The 22,245-nt window shown below is 47.8% G+C and overlaps 2 long non-coding RNA genes across 2 annotated transcripts; both read left to right on the forward strand.

Annotated features, from left to right (window-relative positions):
• The first annotated feature begins 8,989 nt into the window (after positions 1-8,989).
• Positions 8,990-10,406, forward strand: LOC127904972 (uncharacterized). Its single transcript, XR_008058466.1, has 2 exons — positions 8,990-9,299; positions 10,143-10,406. It is a non-coding gene; the product is annotated as an uncharacterized LOC127904972 (long non-coding RNA).
• Positions 10,407-16,208: 5,802 nt separating this feature from the next.
• Positions 16,209-20,787, forward strand: LOC127904971 (uncharacterized). The gene is made up of 3 exons (XR_008058465.1): positions 16,209-16,367; positions 19,624-19,680; positions 20,524-20,787. It is a non-coding gene; the product is annotated as an uncharacterized LOC127904971 (long non-coding RNA).
• The last annotated feature ends 1,458 nt before the right edge of the window (positions 20,788-22,245 follow it).

A 22,245-nucleotide genomic window follows, 5' to 3' on the forward strand; every position in this document is an offset into this window, starting at 1 on the left:
CTGAACCTCCTGCAGCGATTTGATATTCGCTGCCGATTTGTGTGTTGCGCAGCGAAATTCTGTTTCGCTGCCGCAACTGAACCTGCTGCAGCGAATTCATATTCGCTGCCGATTTGTGTGTTGCGCAGCGAAATTCTGTTTCGCTGACGCAACTGAACCTCCTGCAGCGATTTGATATTCGCTGCCGATTTGTGTGTTGCGCAGCGAAATTCTGTTTCGCTGCCGCAACTGAACCTCCTGCAGCGATTTGATATTCGCTGCCGATTTGTGTGTTGCGCAGCGAAATTCTGTTTCGCTGACGCAACTGAACCTGCTGCAGCGAATTCATATTCGCTGCCGATTTGTGTGTTGCGCAGCGAAATTCTGTTTCGCTGCCGCAACTGAACCTGCTGCAGCGAATTAATATTCGCTGCCGATTTGTGTGTTGCGCAGCGAAATTCTGTTTCGCTGACGCAACTGAACCTCCTGCAGCGATTTGATATTCGCTGCCGATTTGTGTGTTGCGCAGCGAAATTCTGTTTCGCTGCCGCAACTGAACCTGCTGCAGCGAATTCATATTCGCTGCCGATTTGTGTGTTGCGCAGCGAAATTCTGTTTCGCTGCCGCAACTGAACCTGCTGCAGCGAATTAATATTCGCTGCCGATTTGTGTGTTGCGCAGCCAAATTCTGTTTCGCTGCCGCAACTGAACCTGCTGCAGCGATTTGATATTCGCTGCCGATTTGTGTGTTGCGCAGCGAAATTCTGTTTCGCTGACGCAACTGAACCTCCTGCAGCGATTTGATATTCGCTGCCGATTTGTGTGTTGCGCAGCGAAATTCTGTTTCGCTGCCGCAGCTCAACCTGCTGCAGCGAATTGATATTCGCTGCCGATTTGTGTGTTGCGTAGCGAAATTCTGTTTCGCTGCCGCACCTGAACCTGCTGCAGCGAATTGATATTCGCTGCCGATTTGTGTGTTGCGCAGCGAAATTCTGTTTCACTGACGCAGCTGAACCTCCTGCAGCGATTTGATATTCACTGCCGATTTGTGTGTTGCGCAGCGAAATTCTGTTTCGCTGCCGCAACTGAACCTGCTGCAGCGAATTCATATTCGCTGCCGATTTGTGTGTTGCGCAGCGAAATTCTGTTTCGCTGCCGCAACTGAACCTGCTGCAGCGAATTCATATTCGCTGCCGATTTGTGTGTTGCGCAGCGAAATTCTGTTTCGCTGCCGCAACTGAACCTGCTGCAGCGAATTCATATTCGCTGCCGATTTGTGTGTTGCGCAGCGAAATTCTGTTTCGCTGACGCAACTGAACCTCCTGCAGCGTTTTGATATTCGCTGCCGATTTGTGTGTTGCGCAGCGAAATTCTGTTTCGCTGACGCAACTGAACCTCCTGCAGCGATTTGATATTCGCTGCCGATTTGTGTGTTGCGCAGCGAAATTCTGTTTCGCTGCCGCAACTGAACCTGCTGCAGCGAATTCATATTCGCTGCCGATTTGTGTGTTGCGCAGCGAAATTCTGTTTCGCTGACGCAACTGAACCTCATGCAGCGATTTGATATTCGCTGCCGATTTGTGTGTTGCGCAGCGAAATTCTGTTTCGCTGCCGCAACTGAACCTCCTGCAGCGATTTGATATTCGCTGCCGATTTGTGTGTTGCGCAGCGAAATTCTGTTTCGCTGACGCAACTGAACCTGCTGCAGCGAATTAATATTCGCTGCCGATTTGTGTGTTGCGCAGCGAAATTCTGTTTCGCTGCCGCAACTGAACCTGCTGCAGCGAATTAATATTCGCTGCCGATTTGTGTGTTGCGCAGCGAAATTCTGTTTCGCTGACGCACCTGAACCTCCTGCAGCGATTTGATATTCGCTGCCGATTTGTGTGTTGCGCAGCGAAATTCTGTTTCGCTGCCGCAACTGAACCTGCTACAGCGAATTAATATTCGCTGCCGATTTGTGTGTTGCGCAGCGAAATTCTGTTTCGCTGCCGCAACTGAACCTGCTGCAGCGAATTGATATTCGCTGCTGATTTGTGTGTTGCGCAGCGAAATTCTGTTTCGCTGACGCAACTGAACCTCCTGCAGCGATTTGATATTCGCTGCCGATTTGTGTGTTGCGCAGCGAAATTCTGTTTCGCTGACGCAACTGAACCTCCTGCAGCGATTTGATATTCGCTGCCGATTTGTGTGTTGCGCAGCGAAATTCTGTTTCGCTGCCGCAACTGAACCTGCTGCAGCGAATTCATATTCGCTGCCGATTTGTGTGTTGCGCAGCGAAATTCTGTTTCGCTGACGCAACTGAACCTCCTGCAGCGATTTGATATTCGCTGCCGATTTGTGTGTTGCGCAGCGAAATTCTGTTTCGCTGCCGCAACTGAACCTCCTGCAGCGATTTGATATTCGCTGCCGATTTGTGTGTTGCGCAGCGAAATTCTGTTTCGCTGCCGCAACTGAACCTGCTGCAGCGAATTGATATTCGCTGCCGATTTGTGTGTTGCGCAGCGAAATTCTGTTTCGCTGCCGCAACTGAACCTGCTGCAGCGAATTGATATTCGCTACCGATTTGTGTGTTGCGCAGCGAAATTCTGTTTCGCTGCCGCAACTGAACCTGCTGCAGCGAATTCATATTCGCTGCCGATTTGTGTGTTGCGCAGCGAAATTCTGTTTCGCTGCCGCAACTGAACCTGCTGCAGCGAATTCATATTCGATGCCGATTTGTGTGTTGCGCAACGAAATTCTGTTTCGCTGACGCAACTGAACCTGCTGCAGCGTTTTGATATTCGCTGCCGATTTGTGTGTTGCGCAGCAAAATTCTGTTTCGCTGCCGCAACTGAACCTGCTGCAGCGATTTGATATTCGCTGCCGATTTGTGTGTTGCGCACCGAAATTCTGTTTCGCTGACGCAACTGAACCTGCTGCAGCGATTTGATATTCGCTGCCGATTTGTGTGTTGCGCAGCGAAATTCTGTTTCGCTGACGCAACTGAACCTCGTGCAGCGATTTGATATTCGCTGCAGATTTGTGTGTTGCGCAGCGAAATTATGTTTCGCTGCCGCACCTGAACCTGCTGCAGCGAATTCATATTCGCTGCCGATTTGTGTGTTGCGCAGCGAAATTCTGTTTCGCTGCCGCAACTGAACCTCCTGCAGCGATTTGATATTCGCTGTCGATTTGTGTGTTGCGCTGCGAAATTCTGTTTCGCTGCCGCAACTGAACCTGCTGCAGCGAATTAATATTCGCTGCCGATTTGTGTGTTGCGCAGCGAAATTCTGTTTCGCTGCCGCAACTGAACCTGCTGCAGCGAATTCATATTCGCTGCCGATTTGTGTGTTGCGCAGCGAAATTCTGTTTCGCTGCCGCACCTGAACCTGCTGCAGCGAATTCATATTCGCTGCCGATTTGTGTGTTGCGCAGCGAAATTCTGTTTCGCTGCCGCAACTGAACCTGCTGCAGCGAATTCATATTCGCTGCCGATTTGTGTGTTGCGCAGCGAAATTCTGTTTCGCTGACGCAACTGAACCTCCTGCAGCGATTTGATATTCGCTGCCGATTTGTGTGTTGCGCAGCGAAATTCTGTTTCCCTGACGCAACTGAACCTCCTGCAGCGAATTAATATTCGCTGCCGATTTGTGTGTTGCGCAGCGAAATTCTTTTTCGCTGACGCAACTGAACCTCCTGCAGCGATTTGATATTCGCTGCCGATTTGTGTGTTGCGCAGCGAAATTCTGTTTCGCTGCCGCACCTGAACCTGCTGCAGCGAATTCATATTCGCTGCCGATTTGTGTGTTGCGCAGCGAAATTCTGTTTCGCTGCTGCAGCTGAACCTCCTGCAGCGAATTCATAATCGCTGCCGATTTGTGTGTTGCGCAGCGAAATTCTGTTTCGCTGCCGCAACTGAACTTGCTGCAGCGAATTCATATTCGCTGCCGATTTGTGTGTTGCGCAGCGAAATTCTGTTTCGCTGCCGCACCTGAACCTGCTGCAGCGAATTCATATTCGCTGCCGATTTGTGTGTTGCGCAGCGAAATTCTGTTTCGCTGCCGCAACTGAACCTGCTGCAGCGAATTCATATTCGCTGCCGATTTGTGTGTTGCGCAGCGAAATTCTGTTTCGCTGACGCAACTGAACCTCATGCAGCGATTTGATATTCGCTGCCGATTTGTGTGTTGCGCAGCGAAATTGTGATTCGCTGCCGCAACTGAACCTGCTGCAGCGAATTAATATTCGCTGCCGATTTGTGTGTTGCGCAGCGAAATTCTGTTTCGCTGCCGCAACTGAACCTCCTGCAGCGATTTGATATTCGCTGCCGATTTGTGTGTTGCGCAGCGAAATTCTGTTTCGCTGCCGCAACTGAACCTCCTGCAGCGATTTGATATTCGCTGCCGATTTGTGTGTTGCGCAGCGAAATTCTATTTCGCTGCCGCAACTCAACCTGCTGCAGCGATTTGATATTCGCTGCCGATTTGTGTGTTGCGCAGCGAAATTCTATTTCGCTGCCGCAACTGAACCTGCTGCAGCGAATTCATATTCGCTGTCGATTTGTGTGTTGCGCAGCGAAATTCTGTTTCGCTGACGCAACTGAACCTCCTGCAGCGATTTGATATTCGCTGCCGATTTGTGTGTTGCGCAGCGAAATTCTGTTTCGCTGACGCAACTGAACCTGCTGCAGCGAATTCATATTCGCTGCCGATTTGTGTGTTGCGCAGCGAAATTCTGTTTCGCTGACGCAACTGAACCTCCTGCAGCGATTTGATATTCGCTGCCGATTTGTGTGTTGCGCAGCGAAATTCTGTTTCGCAGCCGCAACTGAACCTGCTGCAGCGAATTCATATTCGCTGCCGATTTGTGTGTTGCGCAGCGAAATTCTGTTTCGCTGACGCAACTGAACCTGCTGCAGCGAATTCATATTCGCTGCCGATTTGTGTGTTGCGCAGCGAAATTCTGTTTCGCTGACGCAACTGAACCTCCTGCAGCGATTTGATATTCGCTGCCGATTTGTGTGTTGCGCAGCGAAATTCTGTTTCGCAGCCGCAACTGAACCTGCTGCAGCGAATTCATATTCGCTGCCGATTTGTGTGTTGCGCAGCGAAATTCTGTTTCGCTGCCGCAACTGAACCTGCTGCAGCGAATTCATATTCGTTGCCGATTTGTGTGTTGCGCATCGAAATTCTGTTTCGCTGACGCAACTGAACCTCGTGCAGCGATTTGATATTCGCTGCCGATTTGTGTGTTGCGCAGCGAAATTCTGTTTCGCTGCCGCAACTGAACCTCCTGCAGCGATTTGATATTCGCTGCCGATTTGTGTGTTGCGCAGCGAAATTCTGTTTCGCTGACGCAACTGAACCTCCTGCAGCGATTTGATATTCGCTGCCGATTTGTGTGTTGCGCAGCGAAATTCTATTTCGCTGCCGCAACTGAACCTGCTGCAGCGAATTCATATTCGCTGTCGATTTGTGTGTTGGGCAGCGAAATTCTGTTTCGCTGACGCAACTGAACCTCCTGCAGCGATTTGATATTCGCTGCCGATTTGTGTGTTGCGCAGCGAAATTCTGTTTCGCTGACGCAACTGAACCTCGTGCAGCGATTTGATATTCGCTGCCGATTTGTGTGTTGCGCAGCGAAATTCTGTTTCGCTGCCGCAACTGAACCTCCTGCAGCGATTTGATATTCGCTGCCGATTTGTGTGTTGCGCAGCGAAATTCTATTTCGCTGCCGCAACTGAACCTGCTGCAGCGAATTCATATTCGCTGTTGATTTGTGTGTTGCGCAGCGAAATTCTGTTTCGCTGACGCAACTGAACCTCCTGCAGCGTTTTGATATTCGCTGCCGATTTGTGTGTTGCGCAGCGAAATTCTGTTTCGCTGCCGCAACTGAACCTGCTGCAGCGATTTGATATTCGCTGCCGATTTGTGTGTTGCGCAGCGAAATTCTGTTTCGCTGCCGCAACTGAACCTCCTGCAGCGATTTGATATTCGCTGCCGATTTGTGTGTTGCGCAGCGAAATTCTATTTCGCTGCCGCAACTCAACCTGCTGCAGCGATTTGATATTCGCTGCCGATTTGTGTGTTGCGCAGCGAAATTCTATTTCGCTGCCGCAACTGAACCTGCTGCAGCGAATTCATATTCGCTGTCGATTTGTGTGTTGCGCAGCGAAATTCTGTTTCGCTGACGCAACTGAACCTCCTGCAGCGATTTGATATTCGCTGCCGATTTGTGTGTTGCGCAGCGAAATTCTGTTTCGCTGACGCAACTGAACCTGCTGCAGCGAATTCATATTCGCTGCCGATTTGTGTGTTGCGCAGCCAAATTCTGTTTCGCTGCCGCACCTGAACCTGCTGCAGCGAATTCATATTCGCTGCCGATTTGTGTGTTGCGCAGCGAAATTCTGTTTCGCTGCCGCAACTGAACCTGCTGCAGCGAATTCATATTCGCTGCCGATTTGTGTGTTGCGCAGCGAAATTCTGTTTCGCTGACGCAACTGAACCTCATGCAGCGATTTGATATTCGCTGCCGATTTGTGTGTTGCGCAGCGAAATTGTGATTCGCTGCCGCAACTGAACCTGCTGCAGCGAATTAATATTCGCTGCCGATTTGTGTGTTGCGCAGCGAAATTCTGTTTCGCTGCCGCAACTGAACCTCCTGCAGCGATTTGATATTCGCTGCCGATTTGTGTGTTGCGCAGCGAAATTCTGTTTCGCTGCCGCAACTGAACCTCCTGCAGCGATTTGATATTCGCTGCCGATTTGTGTGTTGCGCAGCGAAATTCTATTTCGCTGCCGCAACTCAACCTGCTGCAGCGATTTGATATTCGCTGCCGATTTGTGTGTTGCGCAGCGAAATTCTATTTCGCTGCCGCAACTGAACCTGCTGCAGCGAATTCATATTCGCTGTCGATTTGTGTGTTGCGCAGCGAAATTCTGTTTCGCTGACGCAACTGAACCTCCTGCAGCGATTTGATATTCGCTGCCGATTTGTGTGTTGCGCAGCGAAATTCTGTTTCGCTGACGCAACTGAACCTGCTGCAGCGAATTCATATTCGCTGCCGATTTGTGTGTTGCGCAGCGAAATTCTGTTTCGCTGACGCAACTGAACCTCCTGCAGCGATTTGATATTCGCTGCCGATTTGTGTGTTGCGCAGCGAAATTCTGTTTCGCAGCCGCAACTGAACCTGCTGCAGCGAATTCATATTCGCTGCCGATTTGTGTGTTGCGCAGCGAAATTCTGTTTCGCTGACGCAACTGAACCTGCTGCAGCGAATTCATATTCGCTGCCGATTTGTGTGTTGCGCAGCGAAATTCTGTTTCGCTGACGCAACTGAACCTCCTGCAGCGATTTGATATTCGCTGCCGATTTGTGTGTTGCGCAGCGAAATTCTGTTTCGCAGCCGCAACTGAACCTGCTGCAGCGAATTCATATTCGCTGCCGATTTGTGTGTTGCGCAGCGAAATTCTGTTTCGCTGCCGCAACTGAACCTGCTGCAGCGAATTCATATTCGTTGCCGATTTGTGTGTTGCGCATCGAAATTCTGTTTCGCTGACGCAACTGAACCTCGTGCAGCGATTTGATATTCGCTGCCGATTTGTGTGTTGCGCAGCGAAATTCTGTTTCGCTGCCGCAACTGAACCTCCTGCAGCGATTTGATATTCGCTGCCGATTTGTGTGTTGCGCAGCGAAATTCTGTTTCGCTGACGCAACTGAACCTCCTGCAGCGATTTGATATTCGCTGCCGATTTGTGTGTTGCGCAGCGAAATTCTATTTCGCTGCCGCAACTGAACCTGCTGCAGCGAATTCATATTCGCTGTCGATTTGTGTGTTGGGCAGCGAAATTCTGTTTCGCTGACGCAACTGAACCTCCTGCAGCGATTTGATATTCGCTGCCGATTTGTGTGTTGCGCAGCGAAATTCTGTTTCGCTGACGCAACTGAACCTCGTGCAGCGATTTGATATTCGCTGCCGATTTGTGTGTTGCGCAGCGAAATTCTGTTTCGCTGCCGCAACTGAACCTCCTGCAGCGATTTGATATTCGCTGCCGATTTGTGTGTTGCGCAGCGAAATTCTATTTCGCTGCCGCAACTGAACCTGCTGCAGCGAATTCATATTCGCTGTTGATTTGTGTGTTGCGCAGCGAAATTCTGTTTCGCTGACGCAACTGAACCTCCTGCAGCGTTTTGATATTCGCTGCCGATTTGTGTGTTGCGCAGCGAAATTCTGTTTCGCTGCCGCAACTGAACCTGCTGCAGCGATTTGATATTCGCTGCCGATTTGTGTGTTGCGCAGCGAAATTCTGTTTCGCTGCCGCAACTGAACCTGCTGCAGCGATTTGATATTCGCTGCCGATTTGTGTGTTGCGCTGCGAAATACTGTTTCGCTGCCGCAACTGAACCTGCTGCAGCGATTTGATATTCGCTGCCGATTTGTGTGTTGCGCAGCGAAATTCTGTTTCGCAGCCGCAACTGAACCTGCTGCAGCGAATTCATATTCGCTGCCGATTTGTGTGTTGCGCAGCGAAATTCTGTTTCGCTGACGCAACTGAACCTGCTGCAGCGAATTAATATTCGCTGCCGATTTGTGTGTTGCGCAGCGAAATTCTGTTTCGCTGACGCAACTGAACCTCCTGCAGCGATTTGATATTCGCTGCCGATTTGTGTGTTGCGCAGCGAAATTCTGTTTCCCTGACGCAACTGAACCTCCTGCAGCGAATTCATATTCGCTGCCGATTTGTGTGTTGCGCAGCGAAATTCTGTTTCGCTGACGCAACTGAACCTCCTGCAGCGATTTGATATTCGCTGCCGATTTGTGTGTTGCGCAGCGAAATTCTGTTTCGCTGCCGCACCTGAACCTGCTGCAGCGAATTCATATTCGCTGCCGATTTGTGTGTTGCGCAGCGAAATTCTGTTTCGCTGCTGCAGCTGAACCTCCTGCAGCGAAGTGATATTCGCTGCCGAGTTGTGCGTTGTGCAGCGAAACTGTGGCGCCAACAGCGGTGCAGTTCTCTCTGCCGAACTGGCAGCCTGCGGCGAACCAGTTCTCGCTGCCGAATTGGGCAGCCCGCAGCAAACCAGTTCTCGCTGCCGATTCCTACAATAAGCCTCCTAGGCAGTAATGACTTAAATGCTAATAACAATTTCATGATATGATGGTGTAAAATAGGGAACACTTGAATGTGAACATATGAACTATTGAAATAAGTGTGATGATGAATGTGATTCAAAAATAAAATAAATACAACTGTGCTGATTTGTGACCATTGATGTCTTAGGTGGTGCGGTCGGGATGGGACCATCATCAAGACAGGAACGACCCACAGGTGGAGCAGGTAGGTGACTTGCACCTTTCTTTTTCATACGTTGAATCTTGGAATATTTTAACTTGAGTACTACCATATTGTTAGAACCGATATTAAATTGTCGAACGCTTAATTGTTGATAAAAGAGTGATTAGCTTCGGCTAATGGCATCCAAATGGATGGCTGGGACAAAAGACTGATTAGCTTCGGCTAATGGCATCCAAACGGATGGCCGGGACAAAGAATGATTAGCTTTGGCTAATGGCGTCTGAATGGATGGCCGGGATGAAGGACTGATTAGCTTCGGCTAATGGCATCCAAACGGATGGCCGGGACAAAGAGTGATTAGCTTCGGCTAATGGCATCCGAATGGATGGCCGGGACAAAGAATGATTAGCTTTGGCTAATGGCGTCCGAATGGATGGCCGGGTTAAAAAGGGATGATTTCGCTGCCGATTGTGGATCGGCAGCGACGCAGTTCCGCTGCCGATTCTGGATCGGCAGCGACACAGTATTCGCTGCCGATGCTGGATCGGCAGCGAAGACTGCATCGCTGCCGATACAGACATCGGCAGCGACCCAGTTTCGCTGCCGATTCCTTGATCGGCAACGATGTAGTTTCGGCTGTCGATTTTAGGATTGGCAGCGACGCAGCTATCGCTATGGAATCCGGATGGATAGCCGGGACAAATAAACGACTAGTTTCGGCGAATGGCATTTGAAAACTTGTGTATCTATATGTACTACTAATTGTTACATCAAATACATGAAGAAATTATAAATGTTAATGCTTATTTAATTGCTAGGCCGTTAGTTACCATTATTATTATTATTAAGTATTTGTTTTCTCTTAAATGTTTTGTACTGCTGCAGGGACGTCACACCAACGAGATGTCTAGGATACCCGATACACGGGAACCTACTTTTGCAAGGAATTAAGTAGATGCATTCTAAATCACAATGTATTTTGTAGGGATCAATGTACTGAATGTATAACTTTTATTAGATCCTTTTTGTTTAAAATTTGTGATGGCTATTAGAAGTATAAGAGTGCAAACTCATGTCCATGTATATATATTTTTAATATGAACTTCAAATCATGCAACCTTAATATTATGTGTTTGTGTAAGATTCGCTTTTGAATGAACTGTTGATTGTATGGATTGTATTTTGATGATGTGAGGATTCAAGTTCTTTGATTACCGGCACCATGTGTATTAAATATATATATATATATATATATATAAAAATTTACTATTGTTTTGGGCTTAGAAAGCCGGGTTGTTACAGTTGGTATCAGAGCACTTGGTATGGATCCTGAGGATCATTAATAAATGTGTTGTTGCGATGAATTTCAGGATGGTACGCACCCGACAAGGGACACGAACTGAGCCACCCTCCTTAGAAAGGAGGGGCATGAACCGAGGTGCCCAAGGTTGGCAAGACGAAGATCCCTTAGATGATACGGCATCTCATGCTCCGATAATACCGCCCGAAACTTTGCAGGGGGAAGATACGGTGGCAGGAGAAGGCCCGAGGTCTCATCAGACAGAGGGAACACCCCTAGTCGCAACGGAGCAGCGAGAAAGATCAGAAGCACAGCCATCTACTGTTCCAACTGGTGTGCCCCCACAATATGTAGATGCAGGACTCCTTGTACAAATAGTTAAAGCAGTGATGGAAGGCATGGCTAGTTCAGCAGCACAAACAACCCCTACCACGCAGATTCCACCAGCAGCCCCTACGACCAGCATGACCATGGATAATGTGGTACCACTGGTGCGACTAGTCAAGAGTATGAGGGAAATGGGCTGTGAACCGTATATGGGGGAACAAGATGCAGAGATAGCTGGAAGATGGATCAGGAAGGTAGAAAAGACAATGATTCAAATAAGCATACCCGAGGGTTTGAGGGTAAATTGTGCATCCCAGTTACTATCTGATAGGGCCATGACATGGTGGGAAACAGTTCAGCTGAGGCGTGCGACTGAGACCCTAACTTGGAGTGATTTCAAGACAGAGTTTGAGAATCAGTTTTATTCCAAGTATCATCGCAAGGTGAAAGAACAAGAGTTCTTAGCATTAAGACAGGGTGATATGTCAGTATTGGAGTACGAAAGGAGATTCCATGACCTCTCATTGTTCGCCCCACATTATGTGCCGACAGAGGAACATATGATTGAAAAGTTGAGAGATGGTTTACGACAGGATTTGAGACAAGGATTGATCGCCTTGCGATTTAAATCGGTGAGGGAGTTGATTGAGGATGCACAAGCTCTGGAGGCATGTATTGGAGAAAGCCAAGGGGGGTATCAGAGTATAAGCAAAAAGAGAGATGGGGACTATTTCAGCGGCAGACCACCGCACCCGAAGAAAGGAAAAAGTGGAGTGTTTGAGCAGCACGGAAAGAAGGGGAGTTTGATATTACCGCCTCACCAACAGTCAAGTGGGAGAATGATGGCGGGACAGTCGCACTCGAGGGCAAACTCTTCAACTGGGACCGGTGACCGCAGGGGAGTTGACTATCCTTTTTGTGTAAAATGTGGACAAAAACACCCTGGGGACTGCTCAGTTTCCCCTGGGCGATGCTTTGTGTGCAGAGGAGAGGGTCATAGGTGGAGGAACTGCCAGTATCTTAGCCAAGGGTGTCATTACTGTGGTGGGAAAGGTCATTACAAGAGGGATTGCCCCAAAAGAAACACCGGACAAGTACAGAGCTATAGACAGCCCAGTCAGAGCCACCAGCAGTCAGTCACCGTTAATAGGCCAGTGAGATCTTCTCAATCAGGGGCAAACTCCAGTCGAGGGAAGCCGAGGGCACAAAATGATCGGACCCCAGGGAGGGTCTTCCACCTGACACAGGAGGAGGCCAGGGCTGCATCGGATGTGGTGGCAGGTACACTACTGTTGAATGATTTTAATATGCATGTATTGTTTGATCCGGGTGCCACCCACTCATTCATTGCTAAGAGAAGTGTCACTAAATTGAGAAAGGAAGTAGAAATAGTAGAGAAGGGGTTTGTAATTGGAACTCCAATGGGAAACATGGTTGAAACAAATATTGTATATGTGGATGTGGGGGTTAGTTTATCCGGGTATGAAACAGAAGTAGACTTGATTCCCTTAGAGCTGCATGATTTTGACATAATACTAGGCATGGATTGGTTGAGTAAATACAAGGCACTAATAGATTGTTATGCTAAAACTGTTACTTTTCAAACACCTAAGGGCGAGAAAATGACTTTTGAAGGAGAGAGATTTCCCAAACTGAATGCTTTAATATCGGTGGTAACAGCCCAAAAACTTTTAAGAAAGGGATGTATCGGATACCTCGCATACATCTTAAACTCTGATGATGAAGGTCCACGATTGAAGGATATTCCTGTGGTGAAGGATTTCCCAGATGTGTTTCCAGAAGAACTACCAGGACTACCCCCGGAGCGAGAGGTAGAGGTGTCTATAGACACTTTTCCTGGAGTCCCACCCATAGCCCAACAACCGTATCGGATGGCTCCAGCAGAACTGAACGAGTTAAAGACTCAATTACAGGAATTATTAGACAAGGGGTTCATACGGCCCAGTAATTCTCCTTGGGGAGCACCGGTCCTATTTGTAAGAAAGAAAGATGGAACCCATAGGCTTTGTATTGACTATCGACAGTTGAACAAAATAACAATGAAAAACAAGTATCCGTTACCTCGGATAGATGATTTGTTCGACCAATTAAAGGGAGCGAGGGCATTTTCGAAGATAGATCTGAGATCAGGGTACTATCAGATGAAGATTAAAGAAGCGGATGTAGCAAAGACCGCATTTAGAACTCGTTACGGACACTATGAATTTTTGGTGTTACCGTTCGGGTTGACGAACGCCCCAGCCCTCTTCATGGATTTGATGAATCGGGTTTTCCAACCATACCTGGATAAGTTTGTGGTGGTATTCATTGATGATATACTGGTGTACTCGAATTCTTTCAAGGAGCACGAAGAACACTTGAGACAAACCTTACAAACCTTGAGAGATCACCAGTTATATGCAAAATTGAGTAAATGTGAATTTTGGCTGAAAAGAGTGACGTTTTTGGGACATGTCATTTCAGCCGAAGGTGTTTTTGTCGACCCTCAAAAAGTTGAAGCAGTCTTGAAATGGGAAAGACCGACTTCGGTCACTGAAATACGTAGTTTCCTGGGACTTGCAGGATACTATCAGAGATTTATCGAAGGTTTTTCCCTGATTGCAACCCCTTTGACCCAGCTAACTAGGAAGGATAAGAAGTGGGTGTGGTCGGAAGAATGTGAGGCAAGCTTCCAAGAATTGAAGAGGAGGCTCACCACTGCTCCAGTCTTAACTCTCCCCTCAGGGACCGAGGGTTTTGTGGTATATAGTGATGCCTCGGGGAAGGGATTGGGGTGTGTTTTGATGCAACATGGGAAGGTGATCGCCTATGCATCAAGGCAATTAAAGACTCATGAGGTGAACTACCCGGTGCACGACCTGGAGTTGGCAGCTGTAGATTTGCCTTGAGGATATGGAGACACTATTTGTATGGGTCTCGAACCCAAATTTTTACTGATCATAAGAGCCTGAAGTATCTGATGTCGCAAAAGGAGTTGAACATGCGGCAAAGAAGGTGGATAGAGCTCATTAAGGATTATGATTGCACCATAGAATACCACCCGGGGAAAGCAAATGTGGTGGCAGATGCCCTCAGTCGCAAAAATAAAGCCTCCTTGGGAAGCTTAACAGTGGGAAAGGAGCGGCAATTGGCAGAATTAAAAGAGTTGGGTGCAGATTTGGGAATTGATGCAAGAGGTGGGTTAGTAGCCCAATTATTGGTGCGACCAACGTATCGAGAACAGATACTACATGCCCAATTCCATGACAAGGTGGGATCCAAGATTAGGAAGAATGTGGAGGCCGGGGTAGAAATGAAATTCCGAGTAGCGGATGATGGATCCTTGATGATGGGACAACGGTTGTACGTGCCTGATGACGAAACAGTCAAACGTATGGTTCTGCAAGAAGCACATGAGTCCAAATTCTCCATACATCCTGGCAGTACTAAGATGTACCGAGACCTGAAACACCTCTATTGGTGGCCTAATATGAAAAGGGAAATAGCTGAGTATGTGTCAAAGTGTGGGATATGTCAACAAGTCAAGGTTGAACACCAAAGGCCTGCGGGACCATTACAGCCATTACAAATTCCAGAATGGAAGTGGGAGATGATCACCATGGATTTCGTGTCAGGATTTCCCAAGGGGAGAATAGGAAATGATGCAATATGGGTCATTGTGGATCGGTTGACGAAATCCGCACTATTCTTGCCTGTAAAGATGACCGACTCGGTGGACAAGCTTGCCAAGATCTACATAAATGAGGTGGTACGACTTCATGGGATTCCGGTGTCCATTGTATCGGATCGAGATCCTAGGTTCACCTCTCGACTTTGGCCGAGCATACAACATGCCTTGGGGACAAGATTGGACACGAGCACTGCGTTTCACCCTCAAACGGATGGCCAATCGGAAAGAGTCATTCAAGTCTTGGAAGACCTATTACGGGCATGTGTGCTAGAATTTGGAGGAAACTGGGAGGAACACATGGCATTGGTGGAGTTCACGTATAACAATAGTCACCAAGCCACAATAGGGATGGCCCCATATGAAGCCTTGTATGGTAGGAGGTGTAGAATTCCTTTATGTTGGGAGGAAATTGGGGACCGGAAGTTATATGGCGCAGAGTTAGTTCAAGTCACCACGGAGAAAGTGAGAATTATCAGGGATCGCATCAAAGCCGCACAGGATAGACAGAAGAAGTATGCCGATGTGAGGAGAAGACCTCTCGAGTTCAGTACGGGGGACCAGGTGTTCCTGAAGGTAGCCCCATGGAAGAACATGTTACGATTTGGATTGAAAGGAAAGTTAACTCCCCGTTTCATTGGACCCTTCAAAATCTTACAACGAGTTGGACCAGTAGCCTACAAGGTGGATTTGCCCCCACAGTTAGCCAGGGTCCATGATGTGTTCCATGTCTCCTTGTTAAGGAAGGCTAACGTAGACCCCGCCCGAGTTCTACCCCAGGTCCCAATAGAGGTCAAGGAAGACTTAACACTGGAATTGAGGCCCATAAGGATACTAGATCAAGAAGTGAAGGAGTTACGTAGCAAAAAGATCCCCATCATTAGAATCTTATGGCGAAATGCTCAAGTAGAAGAGGAAACTTGGGAGAGGGAGGCCGAGATGAGAAAAAAGTACCCCAATTTATTTGATCTACCAGGTATGGAGTGTGAAACTTCTTAAATTTCGAGGACGAAATTCATATTTAGGAGGGGAGAATGTAAACACCCAAAGGAAAATATATATATATTTAGAGAGAGAGAGATGATGATGAATGCAGTTTTCGCTGCCGATGCAGAAATCGGCAGCGACGCAGTTTTCGCTGCCGATGCAGAAATCGGCAGCGATGCAGTATTCGCTGCCGATTCTGGACTTGGCAGCGACGCAGTTTTCGCTGCCGATGCAGAAATCGGCAGCGATGCAGTTTTCGCTGCCAATTCTGGACTTGGCAGCGACGCAGCCTTCACTACCGATACAGAAATCGGTAGCGACACAGTTTTCGCTGCCCATTTCTTGATCGGCAGTGACGCAGTTTTCGCTGCCGATGCAGAAATCGGCAGCGATGCAGTTTTCGCTGCCGATTTCTCAATGAACAGTGACGCAGAGCTGGGAGGGAGGGGTAAAACTGATTTTAGATAAACCAAACAAGGATAAGGACACACCTAAACCAACCCCCAAACAACCCATTTCATTGGATGGGTAGTATAAATACAAAGAGGGGAGAGAGAATGACCCATCTTCTTCCAAATCCAGCAGCTGCATGTCGTTCTTCCCTTCCCCTTTCACAACAGAAACGTGAATCAGACCACTAGAGATTACTTTGTGAACTTGTGAGGGAGAGATGAGACCTTGAGAGAGGAGTGGGCAGCTGCATAGAGGAGAGGAAAAAGAGAGCTGGAAAACGTGAGAGGAAGAAGAAGGAGGAGAACCAGCAGCTGAATAGTGTCAAACCTTCCTCAAACTTAGTTAAATTCAGAAGGTATGGGTCATGAAACTCTCTTCCTCTCCCCCATAAGATCAAAAACGAAATTGAAGAAGAAAAACCCTAAGAAAAGAATTGATCTAAGACCTAAGCCAGTTGTGAAGGAAGCTGAAATTAACCAAGAGAACAAGCAAACAAAAGTGAAATAAAGTCAATTTCAGAACATCTAACAAATCATGGTAGAGGGCTGGCTTTAACTAGGGGGTAATTAATGTGTTCTGCTGTGATGTTGTTGCTGGACTTAATGTGTTCTGCTGTGATGATTGTTGCTGGAATTAATGTGTTCTGCTGTGATGTTTGTTGCTGGAATTAATGTGTTCTGCTGTGATGATTGTGCTGAAATTGATGCTGCCGATTTGTGTGTTGCGCAGCGAAATTCTGTTTCGCTGCCGCACCTGAACCTGCTGCAGCGAATTAATATTCGCTGCCGATTTGTGTGTTGCGCAGCGAAATTCTGTTTCGCTGACGCAACTGAACCTCCTGCAGCGATTTGATATTCGCTGCCGATTTGTGTGTTGCGCAGCGAAATTCTGTTTCGCTGCCGCAACTGAACCTGCTGCAGCGAATTAATATTTGCTGCCGATTTGTGTGTTGCGCAGCGAAATTCTGTTTCGCTGACGCAACTGAACCTGCTGCAGCGATTTGATATTCGCTGCCGATTTGTGTGTTGCGCAGCGAAATTCTGTTTCGCTGCCGCACCTGAACCTGCTGCAGCGAATTAATATTCGCTGCCGATTTGTGTGTTGCGCAGTGAAATTCTGTTTCGCTGCCGCAACTGAACCTGCTGCAGCGAATTAATATTCGCTGCCGATTTGTGTGTTGCGCAGCGAAATTCTGTGTGGCTGACGCAACTGAACCTCCTGCAGCGATTTGATATTCGCTGCCGATTTGTGTGTTGCGCAGCGAAATTCTGTTTCGCTCATGCAACTGAACCTGCTGCAGCGAATTAATATTCGCTGCATATTTGTGTGTTGCGCAGCGAAATTCTGTTTCGCTGCCGCAACTGAACCTGCTGCAGCGAATTAATATTTGCTGCCGATTTGTGTGTTGCGCAGCGAAATTCTGTTTCGCTGACGCAACTGAACCTGCTGCAGCGATTTGATATTCGCTGCCGATTTGTGTGTTGCGCAGCGAAATTCTGTTTCGCTGCCGCACCTGAACCTGCTGCAGCGAATTAATATTCGCTGCCGATTTGTGTGTTGCGCAGCGAAATTCTGTTTCGCTGCCGCAACTGAACCTCCTGCAGCGAAATAATATTCGCTGCCGATTTGTGTGTTGCGCAGTGAAATTCTGTTTCGCTGCCGCAACTGAACCTGCTGCAGCGAATTAATATTCGCTGCCGATTTGTGTGTTGCGCAGCGAAATTCTGTGTGGCTGACGCAACTGAACCTCCTGCAGCGATTTGATATTCGCTGCCGATTTGTGTGTTGCGCAGCGAAATTCTGTTTCGCTCATGCAACTGAACCTGCTGCAGCGAATTAATATTCGCTGCAGATTTGTGTGTTGCGCAGCGAAATTCTGTTTCGCTGCCGCAACTGAACCTCCTGCAGCGATTTGATATTCGCTGCCGATTTGTGTGTTGCGCAGCGAAATTCTGTTTCGCTGACGCAACTGAACCTGCTGCAGCGAATTAATATTCGCTGCCGATTTGTGTGTTGCGCAGCGAAATTCTGTTTCGCTGCCGCAACTGAACCTGCTGCAGCGAATTCATATTCGCTGCCGATTTGTGTGTTGCGCAGCGAAATTCTGTTTCGCTGCCGCAACTGAACCTCCTGCAGCGAATTAATATTCGCTGCAGATTTGTGTGTTGCGCAGCGAAATTCTGTTTCGCTGCCGCAACTGAACCTCCTGCAGCGATTTGATATTCGCTGCCGATTTGTGTGTTGCGCAGCGAAATTCTGTTTCGCTGACGCAACTGAACCTGCTGCAGCGATTTGATATTCGCTGCCGATTTGTGTGTTGCGCAGCGAAATTCTGTTTCGCTGCCGCACCTGAACCTGCTGCAGCGAATTAATATTCGCTGCCGATTTGTGTGTTGCGCAGCGAAATTCTGTTTCGCTGCCGCAACTGAACCTCCTGCAGCGAATTAATATTCGCTGCCGATTTGTGTGTTGCGCAGTGAAATTCTGTTTCGCTGCCGCAACTGAACCTGCTGCAGCGAATTAATATTCGCTGCCGATTTGTGTGTTGCGCAGCGAAATTCTGTGTGGCTGACGCAACTGAACCTCCTGCAGCGATTTGATATTCGCTGCCGATTTGTGTGTTGCGCAGCGAAATTCTGTTTCGCTCATGCAACTGAACCTGCTGCAGCGAATTAATATTCGCTGCAGATTTGTGTGTTGCGCAGCGAAATTCTGTTTCGCTGCCGCAACTGAACCTCCTGCAGCGATTTGATATTCGCTGCCGATTTGTGTGTTGCGCAGCGAAATTCTGTTTCGCTGACGCAACTGAACCTGCTGCAGCGAATTAATATTCGCTGCCGATTTGTGTGTTGCGCAGCGAAATTCTGTTTCGCTGCCGCAACTGAACCTGCTGCAGCGAATTAATATTCGCTGCCGATTTGTGTGTTGCGCAGCGAAATTCTGTTTCGCTGACGCAACTGAACCTCCTGCAGCGATTTGATATTCGCTGCCGATTTGTGTGTTGCGCAGCGAAATTCTGTTTCGCTGCCGCAACTGAACCTGCTGCAGCGAATTCATATTCGCTGCCAATTTGTGTGTTGCGCAGCGGAATTCTGTTTCGCTGCCGCAACTGAACCTGCTGCAGCGAATTAATATTCGCTGCCGATTTGTGTGGTGCGCAGCGAAATTCTGTTTCGCTGACGCAACTGAACCTCCTGCAGTGATTTGATATTCGCTGCCGATTTGTGTGCTGCGCAGCGAAATTCTGTTTCGCTGCCGCAGCTGAACCTCCTGCAGCGAAGTGATATTCGCTGCCGAGTTGTGCGTTGTGCAGCGAAACTGTGGCGCCAACAGCGGTGCAGTTCTCGCTGCCGAACTGGCAGCCTGCGGCGAACCAGTTCTCGCTGCCGAATTGGGCAGCCCGCAGCAAACCAGTTCTCGCTGCCGATTCCTGCAATAAGCCTCCTAGGCAGTAATGACTTAAATGCTAATAACAATTTCATGATATGATGGTGTAAAATAGGGAACACTTGAATGTGAACATATGAACTATTGAAATAAGTGTGATGATGAATGTGATTCAAAAATAAAATAAATACAACTGTGCTGATTTGTGACCATTGATGTCTTAGGTGGTGCGGTCGGGATTGGACCATCATCAAGACAGGAACGACCCACAGGTGGAGCAGGTAGGTGACTTGCACCTTTCTTTTTCATACGTTGAATCTTGGAATATTTTAACTTGAGTACTACCATATTGTTAGAACCGATATTAAATTGTCGAACGCTTAATTGTTGATAAAAGAGTGATTAGCTTCGGCTAATGGCATCCAAATGGATGGCTGGGACAAAAGACTGATTAGCTTCGGCTAATGGCATCCAAACGGATGGCCGGGACAAAGAGTGATTAGCTTTGGCTAATGGCGTCCGAATGGATGGCCGGGATGAAGGACTGATTAGCTTCGGCTAATGGCATCCAAACGGATGGCCGGGACAAAGAGTGATTAGCTTCGGCTAATGGCATCCGAATGGATGGCCGGGACAAAGAATGATTAGCTTTGGCTAATGGCGTCCGAATGGATGGCCGGGTTAAAAAGGGATGATTTCGCTGCCGATTGTGGATCGGCAGCGACGCAGTTCCGCTGCCGATTCTGGATCGGCAGCGACACAGTATTCGCTGCCGATGCTGGATCGGCAGCGATGCAGTCTTCGCTGCCGATACAGACATCGGCAGCGACCCAGTTTCGCTGCCGATTCCTTGATCGGCAGCGATGTAGTTTCGGCTGCCGATTTTAGGATTGGCAGCGACGCAGCTATCGCTATGGAATCCTGATGGATAGCCGGGACAAATAAACGACTAGTTTCAGCGAATGGCATTTGAAAACTTGTGTATCTATATGTACTACTAATTGTTACATCAAATACATGAAGAAATTATAAATGTTAATGCTTATTTAATTGCTAGGCCGTTAGTTACCATTATTATTATTATTAAGTATTTGTTTTCTCTTAAATGTTTTGTACTGCTGCAGGGACGTCACACCAACGAGATGTCTAGGATACCCGATACACGGGAACCTACTTTTGCAAGGAATTAAGTAGATGCATTCTAAATCACAATGTATTTTGTAGGGATCAATGTACTGAATGTATAACTTTTATTAGATCCTTTTTGTTTAAAATTTGTGATGGCTATTAGAAGTATAAGAGTGCAAACTCATGTCCATGTATATATATTTTTAATATGAACTTCAAATCATGCAACCTTAATATTATGTGTTTGTGTAAGATTCGCTTTTGAATGAACTGTTGATTGTATGGATTGTATTTTGATGATGTGAGGATTCAAGTTCTTTGATTACCGGCACCATGTGTATTAAATATATATATATATATATATATATATATATAAAAATTTACTATTGTTTTGGGCTTAGAAAGCCGGGTTGTTACAGAATCCATGGGTTACCCGTGACAGCAGTTCGTTGCTGTTTTATAAGTCTCAAGGGGTGTTTGCGCTGTCGACTACATGCGTCAGCCGTGACAGCAGTTCGTTGGTGTTTTATAAGTCTCTAGGGGCTCTTTGCGCTGTTGAATCCATGCGTCACCCGTGACAGCAGTTCGTTGATGATTTCTAATTCCATAAGGGCTATTTGTGCTGTGGAATCCATGTGTCACTAGTGAGAGCTATTCGTTGATGATTTCTGAGTCCGTAAGTGCTGTTTGGGTTGTCGAATCCATGCGTCACCCGTAACAGCAGTTCGTTGGTGATATCTGAGTGCCTAGGGGCTCTTTGGGCTGTCGAATACATGCGTCACCCGAGACAGCAGTTCGTTGATGATATCTGAGCCATAGGGGCTGTTTAGGCTGTTGAATCCATGTGTCACCCGTGACAGTAGTTCATTGATTATTTCTCAGTCCATAGGGGCTGTTTGCGCTTTGAATCAATGCGTCACCAGTGAGAGTAGTTCGTTGGTGATATCTGAGTGCCTAGGGGCTGTTTGGGTTGTCGAATCCATGCGTCACCCGTGACAGCAGTTCGTTGATGATTTCTAAGTCCCTACGACTGTTTGGGCTGTCGAATCCATCTGTCACCCGTGACAGCAGTTCGTTGTTGATTTCTGAGTCCCTACGACTGTTTGGGCGGTCGAATCCATGTGTCACCCGTGACAGCAGTTCGTTGATGATTTCTCAGTCTGTAGGGGCTGTTTGGGATGGCGAATTCTTCCGTCACCCGTGACAGGAATTCGTTGCTGATATCTGAGTGCCTAGGGGCTCTTCCGGCTGTCGAATCCATGCGTCAGCCGCGATAGTAGTTCGTTGATGATTTCTGAGTCCCTAGGGGCTGTATGGGATGCCGAATCCATGCGTCACTCGTGACAGCAGTTCGTTGATGATTTCTCAGTCCATAAGGGCTGTTTGGGATGTCGAATCCATGGGTCACCCGTGACAGCAGTTCGTTGCTGTTTTATAAGTCTCTAGGGGTGTTTGCGCTGTTGACTACATGCGTCACCCGTGACAGCAGTTCGTTGCTGTTTTATAAGTCTCTAGGGGCTGTTTGCGCTGTCGAATCCATGCGTCACCCGTGACAGCAGTTCGTTGCTGATTTCTGAGTCCCTACGAACTGTTTGGGCTGTCGAATCCACGCGTCAGCCGCGAGAGCAGTTCGTTGATGATTTCTAAGTCTCTAGGGGCTGTTTGGGCTGTCGAATCCATGCGTCACCCGAGACAGCAGTTCGTTGTTGATTTCTGAG

Source organism: Populus trichocarpa, chromosome 2 (genome assembly GCF_000002775.5).
Source record: "Populus trichocarpa isolate Nisqually-1 chromosome 2, P.trichocarpa_v4.1, whole genome shotgun sequence".
Lineage (NCBI taxonomy): Eukaryota > Viridiplantae > Streptophyta > Magnoliopsida > Malpighiales > Salicaceae > Populus > Populus trichocarpa.